The sequence below is a fragment of the Pteropus medius genome, unplaced genomic scaffold (assembly GCF_902729225.1).
Source record: "Pteropus medius unplaced genomic scaffold, Ma_sr-lr_union100, whole genome shotgun sequence".
NCBI classification, from domain to species: domain Eukaryota; kingdom Metazoa; phylum Chordata; class Mammalia; order Chiroptera; family Pteropodidae; genus Pteropus; species Pteropus medius.
Genome location: NW_024351543.1, coordinates 15,211,849 through 15,232,757, shown reverse-complemented (window position 1 = coordinate 15,232,757; position 20,909 = coordinate 15,211,849). Strand labels below are relative to the sequence as shown.

The 20,909-nt window shown below is 37.5% G+C and overlaps 1 long non-coding RNA gene across 1 annotated transcript in view; it reads right to left on the bottom strand.

Annotated features, from left to right (window-relative positions):
• The window catches only part of LOC120586802 (uncharacterized), a 150,376-nt gene extending 129,704 nt beyond the window's left edge, over nt 1–20,672 (bottom strand). The window contains exon 1 of the long non-coding RNA XR_005648809.1: nt 20,521–20,672. This is a non-coding gene — a long non-coding RNA (uncharacterized LOC120586802). The remainder of the gene's footprint in view (nt 1–20,520) is intronic.
• Between the last annotated feature and the right edge of the window lie 237 nt (nt 20,673–20,909).

Genomic DNA, 20,909 nt, shown 5'->3' with positions numbered 1-20,909 from the left:
TCTTTAAAATGGATAAATATATATTATAAGCCATACGTGTAAAAAGGTCCACTGACAAATAGTGCAGTCATTCCTAAATGGTCAAAGCAGTCCTTGGGATCAATTATTCAAAATAAACTGAAGTCAATTTTTGGGAGTGGGAGGTTAGCAGTAATGAGGTAGAAGTGAAGATTATGAATAATTTTATCCCTAAGGCTCCAAAATTGGGAGAGTAGAAGCCAAGGCTGGGCCAAGGATAAGAATCCCTTGTAGTTTTTTTACCCACCCTTTATTGATTCTTTGATAATGATTTATTGAGCACCTACCAGGAAACTGATAACATTGGCCTGTTGCCTAATGCCTGTGCTCCCTAGACAATCAGAAAAGAAGAAAAGCAAATGGAACCAGGAATGAAATAAATTAAGCCCATAACTTCCTACATGCAAAAGTCCAAAGTTCTTTCCATTATCCAAAAGTATAGGAGATGCTTAATAACAATTTGGCATATAGGAGGTGCTTAATAACAATTTGTTGAATGAATGAATGAATGAATGAATGGACACATTCTGGCTTTCTGTAGATACCAATGTGGATACCTAGAAGAGGAGGTTAGGGCCAATGGCAAACTAAGGAACTATTGTAAAGAACTTCTTATGTGTCAAAAGAGGAATTCGTTATTTTTTTTGTTTTCCTTTGTGGCCAGTGACTTTGCCCCACATCAGCCCAACCACCAGTGAAACAAAAATAAAATTACTATTTCTGGGCAGACTAAGGGACCAGTCTTTAAAATTATAACACCCAAGAACGAATTGCAGAGCGTTTCTACCAAAAACACTTATCCTGAGGCCCCTGTGAAATGAGGGGATGGTTTGAGTGCAAAGAACTTGATCTCAAGCCAGACGCCAAATTAAGTTCTTAGAACGACATTGTTCCTATATTTCTCAGGTCTATCTGATCTTAAAATTAGCTGAACATGATCAAAATATCCTTAACAGAAACTGAATGATCATTTGTGAAAAAAAAACCTCTAAAAGTAGAGTAAGCAACATGATGCTTTGGAAAAAATACTAAATTAAGATTTAAGAGAGGAACGCTCTGGTACCAGTTGTGCCTTTTAGCTCTTCAGAGAATTTTAGGAGGGTTATTCCACTCTCTGTGACTCTGTTTCCCTTCCTTAAAAAAGAGGGTGGCTTAAAGTATTAGACTACGTTATCTCTAAGGTCCCCTCAGGGTCTAAAATCTTATAATTCTAAGTGTATTACCCTAATAATAATAATAGCTACTCATAAATTGTATTTACTATATGTTTTTATACTTCCATGTACTTTTGAAGTATTATCTCATTTAATCCTCACAACTGTGGGTATTATTATCCTCAGATGAGGAAACTGAAGCTTAGAGAGGTTAAAGTCCCAAGCAGTCCTCATTGCACACAATCCCGAGGGTGCATGTCTGATATGCATGCATTTCTGTTAACACAGTATTCAGAAAATTGCTGACTGCCTGTACATGAACTCAGACAATCTAATTTCAGAGTCTTAGCTCTACCCACACCAATGGTTCTCAAAAACTGGTCACCAGACCAGGAACATCGGCATCATCCGTGAACTTGGCAGAAATGCAAAATTTTGACCCCAGTTCCAACAACAGAATCAATAGCTCTAGGACTGGGACCAAGCAACCTCTCTGAACAAGCCCCGTGAGTTTCTGAGGCAAGCCAGAATTTGAGAACCACCCACACAAGTCTGCTCCATGACCATGATGGTGGAAATCAGGAAGTACAGAGTGTGATGGTTGGGGCATCCTCAAAGGTCGTCTACTCTGGATGAACTGAGAGTTCCTTAAGCCAAGAAACAAGGGCCTTAACAAGAAGACCTGCAAAAGTAGGTGAACTTCGTAGATTAGCTACCTTTAGAGATATCGTCTTCTTTTAACATAGCACTTGAATGAACAAATAACAAGAAAAAATCCATTATTTTCCTTAAAAATATTGTCCATGACCATTTTTTTCAGGTTGAGTTATCTTTAGGGTATATCTCTGAGTTTCCAAAGTGATAGCCACAGATGCAGCGGCAGGACACCAATTAAACTCCACAGGAGAGATCCTGCTGGAGCCACCAATGGATGCTTTGATGTCTTTACCTCTGATGGATGGTCTCTCCTTCTCAGACACAGCATCTGATGTTCTGAAAGTGGTGGAAAGCATTTGACATCCCTCTTATTTCTTTTTAGGCCTAATGCCGTTGATTTGGTGGGTTTTATCTAAGAGGCACACCAGATTGTCAGTTTGCTTTCTTAAAAAAAAAAAAATCTGCAGGCTAAGATATTCAACTTGCCAACCCAGTGGTATCACGGGAGACCATTATAAAATCCTCTCCGAGTTAAGTCTGCATGCCTCAAAGAGCAAAAAAATTAATATACTGTCGTTCACAGTTGAGAGGGGAAATTAATTTATACAGGAACCTTTTCTAAGGCATGTTCTGACTGTCAGGATACTGTGCCAAACGGGAGCATTATCTCCCTTCCCAAAATAATACACCATATGCCCTAATCTGGCAGACACGAAGATAATTACATGACTCTGGCAGAGCCAATATGCTTGCTAATAAATGGAAAAATGAGGACAATGCAAATCAAAGTTAAGTTCAATGGTTATTCAGAATTATGGTAGGAAAGATACCTACTACAATTAAACACGATGACAAGCAGAAAATGGGTCTCTTGCAAAGATTAAAACAGCCAAAGCTGCTGTGAGGAGACCCATTTATATCAAGGAATATTAATAGAAGAAAGAGAGTTGTTTGTGGGCATGTGTGATAGTTTTATATGATTCTAAGCCAAAGGGTAATTCCCTTTGTGATAATCCACTCTTACAATGAGTCAATGGGAGTTCTTAATAAAACCAAAGCTCAAAATGCCAAATTCCACACAATTAACTGCAATTTTAAAGTAAAGAAACCTCAATGCAAAACATGGTCTGGAAGTTGGATTTTCATCAACACAAATCTACTTCTGATGTTATGGCCCCAAATCATGGAAAGCTCAGGCCCACAGTAAAAGATCAGCATCTGACATCAGCATACTCTTCAGAGCTCTATTTTTTAACCAAGTGATCTTTTTTCTTAATTATTTTCTTGCAAAGCTACTTGGAATTCTCCTCAGTTCCTTGGCCCCAACATGCATTAAAAAGTGCTAAGTATCTGGAATTATCAAGCCTAACTCCACGTGACTGTGAATGAAAGGCAAAAAAAAAAATGGTGTTTCTTCTATCTTGGAGAATATCCAATTTTTGTTGGGAAAAATTCTTTTCCTACAATTTTTCTCTTTATCTATCCCACCAATAAGCCCTCTATCCCAGCCTCACCAGGCCTTCCTATCTATAGAAGAAAATGAATTTTTTCTTCTTTCAGAGATGAAAGAAACATAGGTGTGACGGACCCAGGTTGAAAACATCCAGTCTCTGACGCACTGTATCAAGAAAGAACCAGAATCCTAATACACTGCTAGGGCGAGATGTGGGGATATGACAAGCCCTGTGTGAAGGGCTTCAAATTAAATGCCCCTCTTGTCAACCACAGGGAAAAATCAGACATTGGGAACATGTACCCTTGGAGAAAGAGTCCCTCCTAGAATGCTAACAAATTAGGTCCCGTGAGTCACTCTTGCAAATTAAATTCCAGGAGAAAGACAGTGACAGATGTGGGGGTGCCAGTGGATCTGAGTTCTGTCAGTACAAATACCTTCACAAGGGAGCCTGCATTGTACAGAGGAAGGCAGCAGTGATGAAATATTTATATATTTATAAATATCTAGACATTAACAAGCTTTCCAGTTTTCTTTCATGCATTTTAAAGAATCGTCTTTAGAATGTTCTCTCTAGAAAGAGAGAGACACATGGACCTTGGTCAAGGGATGACCACAGGTTAGGAAACGAGGCAGAGGCTGACCAGGATCTCCATGCCAGGAGGGTATCCATCATTGTCACTGCTTCAGGGATGACCTTTGAAAATCACAGAAGAGATTATTACCAACCCAGACATTTATCTAATGCAACAAAAGCATTTTCTACACTGCTCCCAAGAGATGACTAGGAGTGTGGGGCAGACTTTATTATCAACTAAACTTGGGAAATGTTTTATTCTTAGAGACTCAAAATATCCACTGGCTCAGCAAAGACTCTGAAAAGTCCTGTTGTAAAGAAAGCTGTTAAATGTTGTGTAACCTAACATTTCCCTGGCTTCCTTGGTCATAAGAATCCTTTTATTCACTGATAATCTACATCTCGTGCAGTCCAAATTATCCTTCATCACACTATGTAGTATAGTAGATTTAATTTTGATTTTTTTCATTTGCTATTCAGTATTTTGTCAAGTTAAACAATAGTGCATTTTTTTCAACAGTCTAGACTAACGCAAGTTCCTTTAAGAAGAGAAAAAAAAAAGGAAACTAGACTGGAGTTTCCATGAGGTTGTATTGAATTTAAATCTTTTTTTATTTATTGTTCTTATGCTGGAGGCCAAGGTCAGACTTGCTTTTCTATAAAGACAAACATAAAAAAGTACAGCCACACTTCAGGTCATTCTCTGACACTCTAAAACAACAGAAAGACAGGACAGTTCATGGGGGAAGTATTTCTGAGAAGTGAATAATTTTGACTGATTTCTGGTCTAGCTTGTCTGCTTGCTATAGTTTGGGGCAAGATACTTAACTCTTTTAAAAAAAGAAGCTGCTGGGTTGCTTACCCAGATTCATTAAACAAATTTTGAATGTAAAACTATCAGAATTGGTCCTTTACTCCATTCCTCCCATCCACATCTAGGGTTAACTTACTTATTAGCAACTTAATGTGGCTTACCTGCTTTTACCTGCCAGCTCTCAACTACTCATCCTCTAGAACTGGCTCTAAGTCCAGACCGAAAAGCAGAGAGACTTCCTTGCTGAGGCAGGAATGACCTTAGAATGCTCTCCTCATTTCTTGTGTTAATCGGCTATTGCCACAATGACGCCACAAAACAAAGTACTCCAAAACTCAGTGGCTACAATAAATGTGTATTTTTCTCACATTTTCTGCTTTTGGTTGTCTGGCTAGGCTCTAAGCTATGGGTTGAGCTCAGGTCTGCTCTGTGTGTCTCTTCATTCAAGGCCTCAGGCTAAAAAGATCTCTAGGCCTTCTTAAAGTGGATCGTTGGAGCCTAAGAGAGTGTGCCCGATAACACAAGCACATTTAAGGTCTCTAAAGTTCATATCAGCTCTGCTAACATTCTTCTGGCCAAAGAAAGTCACATAGCCAAGCCCAGCAGCACTAGGGGGAAAAGTGAGGGTGAGTGGAGTGAACAATATTACTGAACAATAGTTGAAACTATATCACTCATTTCTCCCCTTGCTTCTCCTTGCACTAAATATCTTGAAGTTTCCTCATCACTAACTGCTGGTCTGGTTTTTAGCAATCTGGATGATTTTGACCACTTGCACACTGCCTGCCTTCTAACTTCCCGGAGATCTTTGAGGATGCCAGCCAAATGAAAAATGCTAGAGTGGAGACCTAAAATCAGATCAAGTGGAATGAGTAGCATTAGGAATCCAAAGTAGAAAGAGGTTGGGTATAATCTCTGATATTAGGGCCAGAGAAATATGAGGAAGCCCAATTTCATCTTCCAGGCAGGAGAGTCCTAGTACGGAAGATAATAAGAGGTGAAACTCTATGATCAGAAGCTGAATTGACCATGAAACGAGATGGAGGCCAGAGAGGCAAGAAGATTCAGCAGGTTCTTCCAGGTAATTCACACTTGGCCATCAGAGTCTTATTTTGGACTATCCCAGGCACCCTGCCTGGAGCAGCAGGCTGGTGGTGGCACCATTCAGTTCCTCACTCACCCCCAGACTGCAAGGTTTTTGAGTTCCTCATTGCAGCCTCAGCTTAGCCGTTTGTGTGATTAGGACACATACACCAACACCCTTCCAAATGACTTCTCCTTTTTACCAAAACCAGACGTTCCTAGACTTTGGTTTACACTGGAAACACCTAGAAATCTTTAAAAAGTGGCTCCCACTCACCCTCCAGACATTCTGATTTAATTGGTCTTGGGTGCAACTTGGGTGCTAGAATTTTTTAAAGCTCCTCAGGTGATTCTAATGAGCAAAGTTTGGGACCCACCAGTCTGAAAACCTGATCAAGCCAATCAGACTATAACGAGAGTTCATTTTAAATCTACCACACAGTTCTGGATGAGTAGAAGGTGACCCTGAAAAGAGTTTGCACACAGGAACTAGAGAGACCCCCTCCCCCGCATGGCTCTGGGAGAGGGAACACAGGTCCATAATCCCTTTTTCTGAAACCCAAAAGACTCTGAAAACTGAAAGTTTTTTTCAAAACTCAATGGTAACAAAACCTGACCTGACGTGAACTCACTTGGTGTCAAGACTCAACTATTTATAGTCTTTATTCATCCCACTTAGTGGAAATATTCATGCATTTTGCCCAGCAAACATTAATGTGTTTAATTACAGAGTGCTTTCCCAGACCCTGCTGAAGTTGTTACATAATACAGAGTATGTGTCTCTTTCTACATTCTGAAAAGTTCAGGATTCAGAAAATAAATGTGTGGCCCCAGAAAACAAAAAGCTGTAGACTAAGGGAATGTGGACCTATAGAGGAATTTGCTTTATTGCTCCTTAGATATGAAGAGAGGAGAGGAAAAGGAGGAGATAGAAGAAAGCAACCAAACAACATGGCCCTTGTGTGATTTATATAAATGTGTCCCCCATATGAATGGATTAATTAGAGAAAAGGACCACCTCTGGGTAAAACACTGCCCTTCAATAGGGCTCACAGCTTGATACGCAGATCATAGGCTGGATTTACCCTCACCCACTTCCCTTGGCCAGACAAACTACACAACCATGCCAGGCAATTTCAGTAGTAGCTGAAACCTGAGGTGCAGAAACGAGCAAAGCTTTTTCTAAGTATGAGGATATCTAATGTTAAATTTTTAATTGTCTCTATTAATGAAATAAAAATATTTCTGTCTCCCAAACCTTTAGCATAGTCTACTACACAAATGCTTGGGGGCAAAGTGCATCAGAGGGCCTACATGTAGTGCATGCATGGGATGGCATGTGTGAGCTGGTATGCATGCCAGCTCACACATAGTAGCTTAAAATAACAACCATTTTTTCTGCTCCTGAGTCTACATGCACAGGATGGCAAGCATGGGAGGGCTAGAGTTCATACCTTGGGGCATTGGACCTTCCACAAATCATTAAATAGGGTTCAGGCTAATTTTACCCAACTACTAAAAGCCAACGTCTAGTGTGAATGATCCCAGCTGATGTCTGGGCTACAAAAACATTTCTTTGAACATTTAATATGCTAAATATAGAATGTACTATCTCAGGTGGGCCTCACAACAGTGCTAGGAGAGGGGTAAAAACTAAGAGCTATTGTCATTTAATGCTCAAGTAAAAGTAGTTTAAAAGTGGCAACGCCAGTTATTCAACCTAGATCTTTCTGACACCAAAGCCAATGCTCACAACCACCACCCTGTGCCTCCCTCATCACAGCTGTACCAGCATTTGGCACGGTGTCCGGCACATATGTGGCCAAAGGCTACATCAGCAAAAGCAAAAACAGTGGTGTTTACTCCGCACTGCATATCGGAGGATCTCGTTAAAGCTATGCCTAAAACTAAACCATAATAAACACCCTACCAGACTAACACATGCATGTGAAACTCTTGACTAGCTCCTATGTACCTGCCTAAATCATTCACATCTATATAAATCCTACGATACAAATGCATCCACGATTTCAGCTGTATGTTTTCTTTGGGGCATTTCATTCGTGGGATCCGTTAAACTGAACATGACCAGTAGAGACTTAGACTTTTAGTGACCTATAAATAAAAGTCTATTGTATCAAGCCACCGAAATTTTGGAGTTTCCTTGTTAAAGCAAATAGCATTACTCTAACATATATATCTGCCCAAAATCTGTTCATTCCTTCTTGACCAATAGAACCCTGTTTTTTTGTTTTTTTGTTTTTTTAGGTTAACATATATCCGCTTAAAAATACAATCTCGACACAGACTAAAAGGAAGAGGATGGAAAAAGATATTGCTTTGACGGATCTAGAAGGTATTTAAGTCAGACAAAGAAAGATAAACACTATATGATTTCACTTATATGTGGAATCTAAGGAATAAAAAGAACAAACTAATCAAAAACAGACTCACAAATATAGTAGACAATTTGGTGACTGACAGAGGGGAGGGGGTTTGAGGGACTGGGAAAATGGGGTGAAGGGTTAAAGAAGTACAAATTAGCTGATGGATGGTCACGAGGATGGGGAGCACGGCAGAGGGAATGCAGTCAGCATTGATACATTGGCTAGGTGGAGGGGCAGGGGAGGGAGGGAGGGAGCAGTTGGGGGAATCATTTTACAAACTATATAGATGTCTAAGCAGTGTACTGTATACTTGAAACTAATTAAAATAAATAAATTATTTAAAAAATAAAAATATAATCTCACTATATTCCCTTGTAACTAGATGTGGCCACATGGTCAATGAGATATAAATGGAATTTGCTGGCTATGACCTCTAGGAAAGCCCTTTAAAAGATTCAATTTTATCCTGTGTAGAGCATAGACACACTACCTGAGGTGCAGCAGATATTTGCAACCATGAGAACATGCTAAAAATGGCCATAAACACTTCTTATGAAAAACACCCAGTCAAGAAATAGAAAATTGCTACTACTCCAGAAGTCCCTCGAGTGTTCTTCCCTTCTGTCCCCCTAGAAGTAACCACAACTCTGCTCAGTCTCTCTTATTTACAGCATTCCCTACCCCACATACACACATACACACCCAATACACATATGTACAAACATTTTTTTAAATGGTATTTGGGTATAAGGAGTAGGAGACTCAAGTGTCCTTATGGCAATGACATAGTGGTGTCCTCAGACATATACAGTCTACTTTAATGGTGTACCTCATCTTTATGAAAGAGAATATTTAGACCCACTTGTCCTACAAGCTTCCTTTTCTGCCTTGGTTTCTTTTTTCTCTGTCTGCTTCCTTTTTGCCCTTAAAACAGCTCACCAGAAGGGACAGGCTTTCTCCTGTGCCGTATTCTCCTTCTTTCTAACTTCAGTCTCAAGGACAAGCCTTAATGGGGATAAATATTTCTTTCTTTACTAAATAAGAAAAGCTCAAGGAAAACTGGCTTTTGCTATGCTACAGAAAGAACTAAAGGAATTTAGGACAAAAATCCTATCTCAATGCCTAATGCTTGAGCCTATCTCTTGACAGAGAAGTCATGACTCTAACTTCTCCTCCTGAATCACTAAGCCTCCAGGCTGGTAGTTCAAGGAGAACTAAGTAGCTTAAAATAACAACCATTTTTTCTGCTCCTGAGTCTGCAGATCATCTGGGCAGGTTCTTCTGAATCCAGTTGTGGATTGGCTAGTTGGCTCTGCTGATCTTAGCGGCAATCTCTCTTACATGCCCAGGGGTCATCTCGCTACCACCTGTTCTACAAAAGGCTTTGGCCGATCCACACATCTCATCTCCACAGGTTGTCTTGGCCACATTCTTATGGAAATCACGGAATAGGGGAGAAAGCAAAAATGCACAGTCTTTCTCAAGCCTCTGTTTGTAGCACATCTGCTAACATCCTGTAGACCAATGAAAACACATGAAGTCCTGATTCAAGTGATGGGGAAACAGATGCCATCTCTTTCATTAGAGAAACTGCAAAGTCATACAGCAAGGGGCATGGATTCAGAGAGAGTCAAAGAATTGGTACCGTTAATTAAAACAATCGCCATATCTACCAATTTCCACCTGCTACTGATTTAGGACAATTCCTCAGCACTGCCAGATTGCCCACAAGCTTGGATCAAGAGAAAGCTCTCAGGCAGAGAACTGAAGATATTTAGAGTAGCACAATGTTGGCAATTACCGTTACGATGAGCACTGAGGAAATATGGGTGGACTCAGTCGATCTACAATTTGATGGGTAGTCCATGAGGGAACTGCATCTGAGATCTTGCTCCCTGGTACATGTCATCAGTTTAGTTCGAATATACTCTTATAAAAATTCTTAATGGTTTTGGATGTTTCCTATGTCAACAGAACTATTGTTTACAACCCCCTCTACCTCCAGAGGGTGGGCAAGGGACTCTGTCCTGGAGCTCTGGCCTGCCTGCAAAGTCACAGTATATTCCTGGATACATGGCCTAAGCCTATTTTAGTTTAAACAAAGGGAGCAAGCAGGATAGACAGAGAATTGCTACACATACTTGACCTCTGCACCCAGAGCTGCTCTGCCTCAGTAGGCAATGCCCCGGGCACCTTACGCTCCTACTCAGCTCCACCCAGCCTGCCAAACCCACCCTGCACACGTAATCTATATAAAGCATGTGTCTACATAAGGCCACTTTTCCAAGACTGGAAGAGACAGCAATTTTGTCTAATTCATAGAAATGAACATTGAAAGCCAAACAAAAATGAAAAGACAGAAAAACATCTCTCAAATTAAGGAACAAGAAAAAATTCTTGGCGGGGTGGGGGGGAGAAAAAAACCCTAAAGAAGGGGAAATAAGTAATTTGCCTGATGACGAATTCGAAGAAACAGTCATAAGGATGTTCACCAAACTTGAAAATGGAATAGAGGAACTTAGAGAAGACATCAACAAAAAGAAAGTATAAGAAAGAACCAAGCAGATCTGAAGAATATAACAAATAAAAAACACATTAGAAGGAATCAACAGTAGATAAGCTAGCAAAAAAGAATGGATCAGGGGACCTGGAAGACAGACTAATGGAAATCAACCAATTAGAATAGCAGATAAAAATAATAATAATTTTTAAAATGAGGATAGCCTAAGGGACCTCTGAGATAACATCAAGTATTCAAACATTCACATTGTAGGGATCTCAGAGGAAAAGAAAAAGAGAAAGGAACAGAAACTTTATTTAAAGAAATAATGGCTGAAAACTTTTCTAATCTGGGAAAGGAAACAGACATGCAGCTCTAGGAAGCACAGAGTTCCAAACAAGACAAATCAAGACATATTGCAGGTTACAGAATCAGTATACAGATATCTGTTGCATTCCTGTATACTAATAATAAATGATCAGTAGAAGAAATTAAGAAAATAACCACATTTCCAATCGCATCCACAATTATTTTCTTAATTTCTTCTAATTTCAGTAGAAGAAATTGAGAAAATAACCACATTTACAATTGAAATGTGGTTATTTTCTTAATTTCTTCTTAATTTCTTCTAATTTCAGTAGAAGAAATTAAGAAAATAACCACATTTACAATTGAAAAGTATAAAATACCTGGGAATAAATTTAACCAAAGAGGTCAAAGACCTGTACTCTGAAAACTATAAGACATTGAAGAAAGAAACTGAAGAAAATACAAATAAATGGAAGGCTATACCTAGCTCATGGATTGGAAGGATTAATATTTTTTAAATGTCCTTACTACCTAAAGTAATATACAAATTCAATGCAATTCTTATTAAAATACTAACAGCATTCTTCTCAGAATTAGAACGACTAATCCTAAAATTTATTTGGAACCACAAAAGACTCCAAATAGCCAAGGAAATTTTGGGAAAGAAAAAGTGAGAGGTATTACACTCCCTGATATCAAGCTATACTATAAAGCTACAATAATCAAAACAGTATGGTTCTGGCCTAAAAACAGACAAATAGACCACTGGAATAGGATAGAGAGCCAAAAGATAAACCCCCTCATGTATATGGTCAGCTGATCTCCAACAAGAGTGAGAAGGCCACTCAATGAGTAGTCTTTAACAAAAGGTATAGAGAAAACTGGATAGTCACATGCAAAAGAATGAAGTTGGACCCTTATTTTACACAAAATACAAAAATTAACTCAAAATGAATTAAAGACATAAATTTAAGACCCCAAATTATAAAATTCTAGCCATCCCAGCCAAAGTTATCCTAGACCCTCCAACAGCAAGCAGCTGACCTTCGAGCACAAAAATCAGCAGAGCTGCCTGCCAAACCCCAAGCAGATCGCAAACACGTGAAAGAGCCCAACCTAGCCAGAAGAATTTCCTGGCCAACTCAAAGGGCTTTTCTTTTTTAGTGTGTTAATATGGTAGATTTCACTGATTACTTATTGAATACTGAACTAGCCTTGCTATTCTTAGGATAAACTCCACTTTGTTGTGATTTATTATTCTTTTCATGTATCATTGGATTCAATTTGCTAATATTTTGCCAAAGATTTTTGCATCTGTATTATGAAGGTTATTGGTCTGTATTTTCTCGTACTCTCTTTGTCTGGTTTTTGTATCAAAGTAATGCTAGCCTCATAAAATGAGTTTGTAAGTGTTTCCACCTGTCTATTTTCTAAAAGAGATATTGTAGGAATACTATTATTTCTTCATTAAATGTTTGGCAGAATTCACCAATAGAATCTCGGTACCTGGAATTTTTTTCTTTTTTTCTTTCTTTTTTCTTTTTTTTTTTTTTTTTTTTTTGACGTTTTCTAAATATGAATTAAATTTCTTTAATAGATACAGGACTATTCAAATGATCTATTTCTTCTTGGATGAATTTTGGCAAATTTTTTCTTTCAAGGAATTGGTCTATATTACCTAAGTTATTGAGTTTATGTGCATTGAGTTGTCCATGGTTTTCCCTTATTATCCTTTTGAAGTCTGCAAAGTCTATAGTGATATCCCTTATTTCATTCCTGATATGGTATTTCTGTCTTCTCTCTTCTTTTATTGCACAGTATGACTACAGGTATATAAATCTTGTTGGTCTTTTCAAAAAATATCTTTTTGTTTCATTGATTTTTCTCTATTTTTCTGTTTTCTATTCCATCGATTTCTGCTTTTACCATTATTATTTTCTTCTTCAGTTTGCTTTATTTTGCTCTTCTTTTACTGGTTGCTTGAGGTGGAAATTTAGATTGTATATTTAAAATTTTTCTTCTTTTGTAGTGTTTACATTTAATGCCACAAATTTTTATCTAAACACTGCTTAACTGCATCCTACCAACTTTTATTTTTATTTTCATTTAATATTCAAAACATTTTCTAATTTACCTTCAGATTTCTTCTTTCACTCATAGATTATTTGAAAGTATGTGCTTAATTTCAAAATATTGGGAGATTATCCAAATATCTTCTATTACTAGTTTCTAATTTAATTCTAGTAAAGTCAGAGTTCATGCTTTAAATTATTTCAATTCTTTTAAATTTGCTAAACGTTGTTTTATAATCCAGAATATGGTCTATCATAGTGAATGTTCCAGGTGCTCCTAAAATGAATGTGCATTCTGCTATTATTAGATAAAGTATTTTTATATGTCAGTTAGGTCAAGTCGTTTGATGGTATTGTTTATACCATCAAAGGTATTAGTTAAGGTCTATACCTTAACGAATTCACTTGTCACTTTTTCAATCAATTGGCAGGTTAGGAGTGTTGAAGTCTCCAACTATAATTGTGTTTGTCTGTTTCTCCTTATAGATCTATCAGTTTTTGTCTTACTTATTTTGAGGCGCCTTTCTTAGGCACATGTACATCCAGGATTGTTATGTCTTCTTGGATAACTAACCCTTTATCATTATGTAATACTCTTTTTTTTCCTGATAATTTTCCTTGCTCTGAAGTTTGCTTTGTCTAAAATTAATATAGCTACTCCAATTTTCTTTAGTATTAACCTGATATACCTTTCTCTATCTCTTTATTTTTAATTTATCTGTGTCTTTGTATTTAAAGTGATTTATTGTAGATAACATAGAGTTGGGTCTTCTTTTTATTTTTTAATCCACTCTGACAATATCTGACTTTTGATTGATGTATTTAGATCATTCACATTTAAAGTGATTATTAATATAGTTGAATTAATACCTAGCAAGTTCATAACTTTATCACACATTAATTTGTTGCCTTTGTTGTTTTTCTTTCTTTCCCTGTTTTTCTGCCTAATCTGGTTTTAAGTTAGCATTTAAATAAATTTATATAATTTTCTCTCCTCTCTTAGGATATCAATTATATTTCTTTTTAAAATTTTTAGTAATTGTCCTCGAATTTGCAATATTCAGTTACAACTAATCCAAGTCTACTTTCAAATAACACTATATTGCTTCACAGGTAATGTAAATATCTTATAATCCAGTATTTTCAATTCCTCCCCCCTCATCCCTCATACCACTGCTTGCCATTCATTTTGCTTACCCATAACTATAATCATTCAATATATTGTTGCTATTATTATTTTGAATAAAATATTATCTGTTAGATCAATCAAGAAGAAAAATAGAAGATTTCATTTTACTTCTATAATTTCTTCTCTAAAACTCTCCCTTCCTTTAGATGGACCAAGTTTCTTTTAACACTTCTTACAAGGCAGGTCTACTGTCAACCAGTTCCCTCAATTTCTGTTTTTCTGAAAAGTCTTTATTTCTCTTTCACTTTTCAAGGATAATTTTGCTAGATATAAAATTGTAGGTGGGTGGCTTTTTTCTTTCAAAACTTTAATATTTCACTTCACTCTCTTCTTGCTTGCATTGTTTCTGAGGAGAAGTCTGATGTAATTCTTAGCCTTATTTCTATGTAGGTATGATGAGTTTCTTCCTCTGACTTCTTTCAAGATTTTCTCTCTTTGATTTTCTGCAATGTCGCAATGCTTAGATAGACTATTTTAGTATTTATCCTGGCTGATGTTCTCTAAGCTTTCTAAATCTGTTACTTGTGTCTGTCATTAATTTTGGAATATTCTCAGTCATTATTTATCTTAATTTTCTGTAGTTTGGCATTTATTTTGCTTCTTGTTCTCTAAGGTTCCTGGATCTGTGGTTGGGTGCCTGACATTAATTTGGGAGAAGTTCAAATATTTCTTCTGTTACTTTCCTTCTTTTTCTTCTATTATTTAAATTTCACATATTTGACACCTTTTGTAATTGTCCTACAGTTTATGAATATTCTGTTCCATTTTTTTCCTTCTTTTTTTCTCTTTACTTTCCAGCTTGGGAAGTTTCTATTGACATATCTCCAAGCTCACTGGTATTTTTCCTCCACCATATCTAGTCTACTGATTATCTGTTAGATCAATCAAGAAGAAAAATAGATTTCATTTTACTTTTATGGTTTCTTCTCTAACACTCTTTCTTTATGTGGAGCTGTTTCTTTTAACATTTCTTAAAAGGCAGGTCTATTGTCAAGCAGTCAAAGGCATTTTTCATTTCTGTCACCATGTTTTTTATTTCTAGCTTTTGTTTTGATGCTTTCTTAGTGTTTCGATTACTCTACTTGCATTAGCCATCTGTTCTTGCATGTTGTCCACTTTTTCCACTAGTGATTTTAACATATTTATTGTTGTTCTTTTAAATTCCTGATATGATAATCCCAAAATTTCTGCTGTCTCTGAATGTAGCTCTGAATGGTTACTCTGTACTTCCAGATTGTGTTTTGCTGGGACCAGCTTCCTGACTTCTAGGCAACACCATCTTCCTTCTGTTGCTTTTCTAGCCATTCCAAGACTTTTACAACCAGTGTTCTATATTAAATCAAATATTAAGAAAGTTTCCTATTTTCCTATTATATACGGACTAGAAGAATCAATGGAATAAGGCCCTCATATGTGGTCTCTGGGGTGCCATGCATGGGCAGCCAAAAGAGTTCTTAATAAAACCAGAGCAGAATATATTCAGAAATCTGTGCCTTGGGGAGCCCCAAAGACAAAGATTGTCATGCAGTGCAAATGAAAAAAGGAAACAGAAGTTTTTAATCATGAAGTTGCTTATGCTCTTGTGCTGCTCTTAACTGTTGTTTAGCCTTAATATGCTTTACACAGCTATTAAAATTAAATGTGGGCCTTGTGCCATCTTCCATAAAAAACTGTTTTAAATTAATGTCTTTCAATTAGTGAATGGATAAATAAACTGTGGTACATCTGTATGATGTAATATTATTCAACACCCAAAAGAAATTAGCTAGCATGCCCTGAAAAGACATGGAATAAATGTAGAAGCATATCACCAAGTAAAAGAAGCCTATCTAAAAAGGCATATGATCCCAACTATATGACATTCTGGGAAAGGCAAAACTATGGAGACAGGATAAAGAATTGTGGTTGCCAGGGGTTTAGGGGAAGGGAGGTATGAATAAGCAGAGAATAGAGGATATTTACAACAGTGAAATTATACTATATGATACTATAATAAAGGATACTTGTCATTATACATTTCTCAAAACCCATAGAACATCAAACACAAAGAGTGAACCCTAATATAAACTATTCTTTGGTGGTTCATCGGTTATAACAAATGCACCACTCTGGTGGAGAATATGGACAATGGGGAGGCTGTGCCTGTGTAGAGCAGAGGGCATATGGGAACTCTCTGTACTTTCCACTCAATTTTGCTGTGAACATAAAACTTCTTTTAAAAAGATAAAATCTATATATAAAATAGAAAGTTGCTATACACACAAGGGTATTGTAGGAAAGATGCTCAATTTAGGGGTAGAGACTTTGGTTTATTAATCTGTATAACAAGAGGAAAAACAGCATTTTCTCACAAATTTCCTCTTTTCATGCATTCTCATGAGAGACAAAAAGTTAGAACATTATTACATCAGAAATAAAAAACTTTGGTTCCATTATCCAGCCAGTTGGGCTATTCCTTAGGCAAGTTTTAAAATCTTCTTTTTATAGGAATTAATCCTTCCATAAACATCACAGAAACTGCAAACTTAGCTTCATATTTATATAAAGAGAAGGTTAAAAAAAAGGGGGGGGGCGAGACATAGACCAATATGCACACACCATCTTGGAACACAACCTCTTGCAAATACAATCACGTTTGCTTCTTCATGCTAAATCAAGATCACAGGGACATTCGGAAGTGAAACTAAATGAGAGAAAGATAACAATATGCTTGAGTAGCTTACTATTTGTGCCAGTCTGGAAAAGTACTTTATACTCCAAAGGAAGAAATAACAGTACAGCTGAATGACAACATCTTTATTGTTTATTTCAAGAAAAATGAATTGCTTTAATACCATGAGACTACATTTGATAAACATTCTTTAAGTCAACAAATGAAAACAAAACTTTTTCTTTTTTACAATCTGATCTTTCTACAACTGTACTTAGTCCAAGCTTCTGTCGAGGTTTGTGGTTGTAAGCAACAGAAGCTGAATTCTGATTGAATAAGCAAAAGGAGAATATTCAAATATTAAGAAAGTCACAAAATCCTTTTGGAGAGCTGGAGAAGCAGGTTTTAGATGAGTTCCCAGAAACAGTTCCCAAATCTATACTACAGAACTAGTTTGATTAGGAAACTCTTGCCATCACCGCTGCTACCAGGCAATAATTATGCACGACTGCTACATCTATGTCACGATTCTGCCTCACAGCCTTAACCTCCAAGGAAAGAGAGAGCAAGATCGCCATCTGTATAAGTTGGGTTCTTCAGAGAAACAGAACCAATAGATTTTATATGTGTGTGCGTGTGTGTGTATATACATATATAATATAGAGATATAGATAGATCTATATCTCTATCTGTGTGTGTGTGTGTGTGTGTATATGTATATATATACACATATATAAAGAGAGAGAGAGGTGGGGAGAGAGAAAGAGAGAGAGAGAAATAAAGTAGAGATATGAGAGAAATTGACTCATGTGATTGTGGAGGCTTGGTAAATTCAAAATCTAATGGAGTAAGCTGCCAGGGAAGAGTTGCGGTTCAAGTCCAAAGACAATCTGCTGGTATAATTCTCTCTCACTTGGAGGAAGTCATTCTTTTGGTCTATTCAGGCCGTCAGCTGATTGGATGAGGCCCACTCATTTTGAAGACAGAAATATGCTTCATTCAAAGTCCACTAATTTAAATGTTAATTTCATGCAGCAACACCCTCACAGAAACTGCAGAATAATGTTTGACCAAGTATCTGGGTAGCCTGGTCCAGTCAAGTTGACACATAAAATTAACCATCACACCATCCCAGCCCCCTTCTGTTATCAGCTTTTGGGTCAAAATTTGGCAAAGTCATGTTTGAGTGGTAGAGTGAATCAGTGAATGTCCAGGCACATGACACATGACACCTGCCTTCCATTCAGAAGGCAAGATTCAAAATGAAGGAAATTTCGAAATAGAAGAAAGGTGTACCATGACTTGGGTACTTCCCAAAGATCATAAATTCAAGAAATAGCCCTTGCTATGGCACACATCTCTCACTTTTAGAAAAGCTGAAACCCAGTTGACACCTCATACACAGGCCTTTCTTTCCTCTTCTAGAATATCTGTTGTCCTGGGACTCCAAATATTCATTCAGACCATATTTCCTCTTGGAGGAGAATGGACATTTTCTAACATTATCTGAGAAAAAGATACAAGAAACAAACATGCTTGCACAAAAATAAAAATTTTCGTTTCAGCAAAAATAGTCTAAATTTGTATTTTAGTACCCAAATCTCTAATTTAATCTTAGAAATACTCAAGGTCAAAGGACATAGGCCTGAATTTAGGAGAGACTCTGAAAAGACACACAGCTGCCTCCTACTATACTTGTGGCAACTTGGGTGATGAGTCACCAATCAGCGGTTTGGGGGCAGTGAAAACTGGCAGCCCTTCCTCCAGGTATTTTGTAAAAACAACACACCTATGCAAATGTAATCTTAAAATTCAGAGCTTGCATCTCAGAAACAATGCTTGCAAAAAATAGACCAAGATCAGAAATTGCCACTGGTGGCCTAGAGTCCACTCAGCCCACAAAGGTATATTATTGGGCTGCATGCTATTATCCTGCACCGAACTTCATATTGTTTTTTACTTGCCAATATTTAAAATTTAGGAAATTCAAAGCCAAAAGGCAGATTGCCAGCTTCTCCTAAACATTAGGAAGTTCTGGGAAAATGGAGCCCATATTCCAACATGGCAGCACTCAACAGGAGCTGAGAAACAACTAATTCCTTTTGCTAGGACATGCACTCTTCAAGTCACCACTTCTTTTGTCCCCAGGAAGCTGAGGCTGATGACGAATGATTGATTGTCATCATAATCATGCTCTTGTTTTTCTTATAATCAAGTTAGAGAGAAAAATATTTCTCATACATGCCTCTATCAAAATATGGGGAAATTAAAAGTAAACTAAGAGAACCACGTGTTTCGAAAAAAGGCAGGGGGAGCCTATTTTTGTGCTAAAGTGACCTGCTTCCCCCATTGATGTTTCAGGCATAGGCCCAAGTGACTGTGGGCTGTGAAATCCGGTGTGGTCCTAGCAGAGTCCATTAGACCCGCTTTGGCCTCTTGGTTTCTTATTTGGTTTAACTTGCTTTTCAAACCCTAAACATAATATTTTCTTTTCATTAAAAATGCTACATGCCACCTATAAGAAGAGGGACGTCTAATTTCTTGTTTATTCATTCAATATCCATTCAATAAATCATTACAGAGCACTTATGGGCAAGGTACTTTGCTAAGCACCAGTGACATAGTGATGACAAAGACTGACATGAGCTTGGCTGTCATGGAGCAACCATTCTCTGCCCAACTCTTTTCCAGAAATTAATTGGAGTATACTACTATGTAGAAGCCACATTTTTCGATGAGGGACTTCACAGCTTTTTCTGAAGCCTGCACAATGACCTGGAAAAGTAGCCTTGCATATAATAATAAGTGTTGCTTTCTATGGGAAGAAATCGAAGCGGAATAGGGGCAAAAATTATTTCATTGGCAAGGCCCCAAATGTTTTTACTGCCGTTATCAGTCAGGGTAGGCTCTTGTGCTATGATAACAAATGACCCCAATTTCAGAGACTTATTTCCTGTTCATGTTTCATGTCTATCACAGATCAATGCTTCTGTAGGTCAGCTATACCCTGGGACTCAGGTTGACAGAGTAGTCTCTATCTGTGACCTGGCCGGTTTGTAAGCAGAAGGAAAGAACGAAGGTAGAACCACACAATAGCCCTTAGATCTTCCGCTTGGAAGTCTCATGGCCACAATTGAGTTCAACAGGGTAGGAATATATAATTCTCTGGCAGGATGGGCACTAATGAGGACATTTCTGGGAAGGACAATTGACATTTTGAACAATAACACAATCTGCTAGAAATGGTAATACAGTCAACATCGTCTAGTTTCTAGATACCAAAATAAGAAGAATTTGGGTATAAAAATCATATCTGCAAGAAATTGATAGTCTCCAGCTAAAAAGTCAAATAAGCAAGGGAAGGAAATGGAAAGCTCAGCGTCAGTTGCGTTCCCTTGTCCTCACTGCAACAGCCCTGGCCACATGTTTTCCTCACAAAGCAGATGGATGCTCACACTGTGTATCACAACCTGCAACCCAAGGTCGTCAAGTTTCTCCTGCCTGCTCATCATACCAAAGTGACTGAAACAGGAAGCCTAGAAAATTGTTTTGGGGAGTATTAAATAACTTCCTGACTTAATTGATTGATGAATAATAACTTCTAAAATTAGCTCTGCATTTCATTACATAGTCTGAAATGAAATTCACTCAGCTTACCTGAAATCCTGGGAAATGGAAATGATGAACAAATGTCCTTTAAGCTCCTAAAATTGTCTTCCTCTGTAAATGTCTCCCAGGCATTACATATGGGGGTGGAAGGGGGGCTCACTTCCGTTTGTAGAGCCTCTCTTTCTCCCACAGCTGCCAAGAGCACCCACAGGTTTACAATCTTAACCATCAAAAAAGGTCTTAGTTATTTCTTCACCCTCTTAGAAGGAGGTAAAGATTGGGAATTGAAAACTATAATTACTTTCCACCCATGCTAACTCTACCTTTTCTCTTCAAAAATTCACTGGTAGAAATTGTAAAATACAGATGGGAGAAGGCAGCTGTGATTCATAAAGATCTGGCACAGGAACTAGAGGACTGTATATACAGGTACCTTG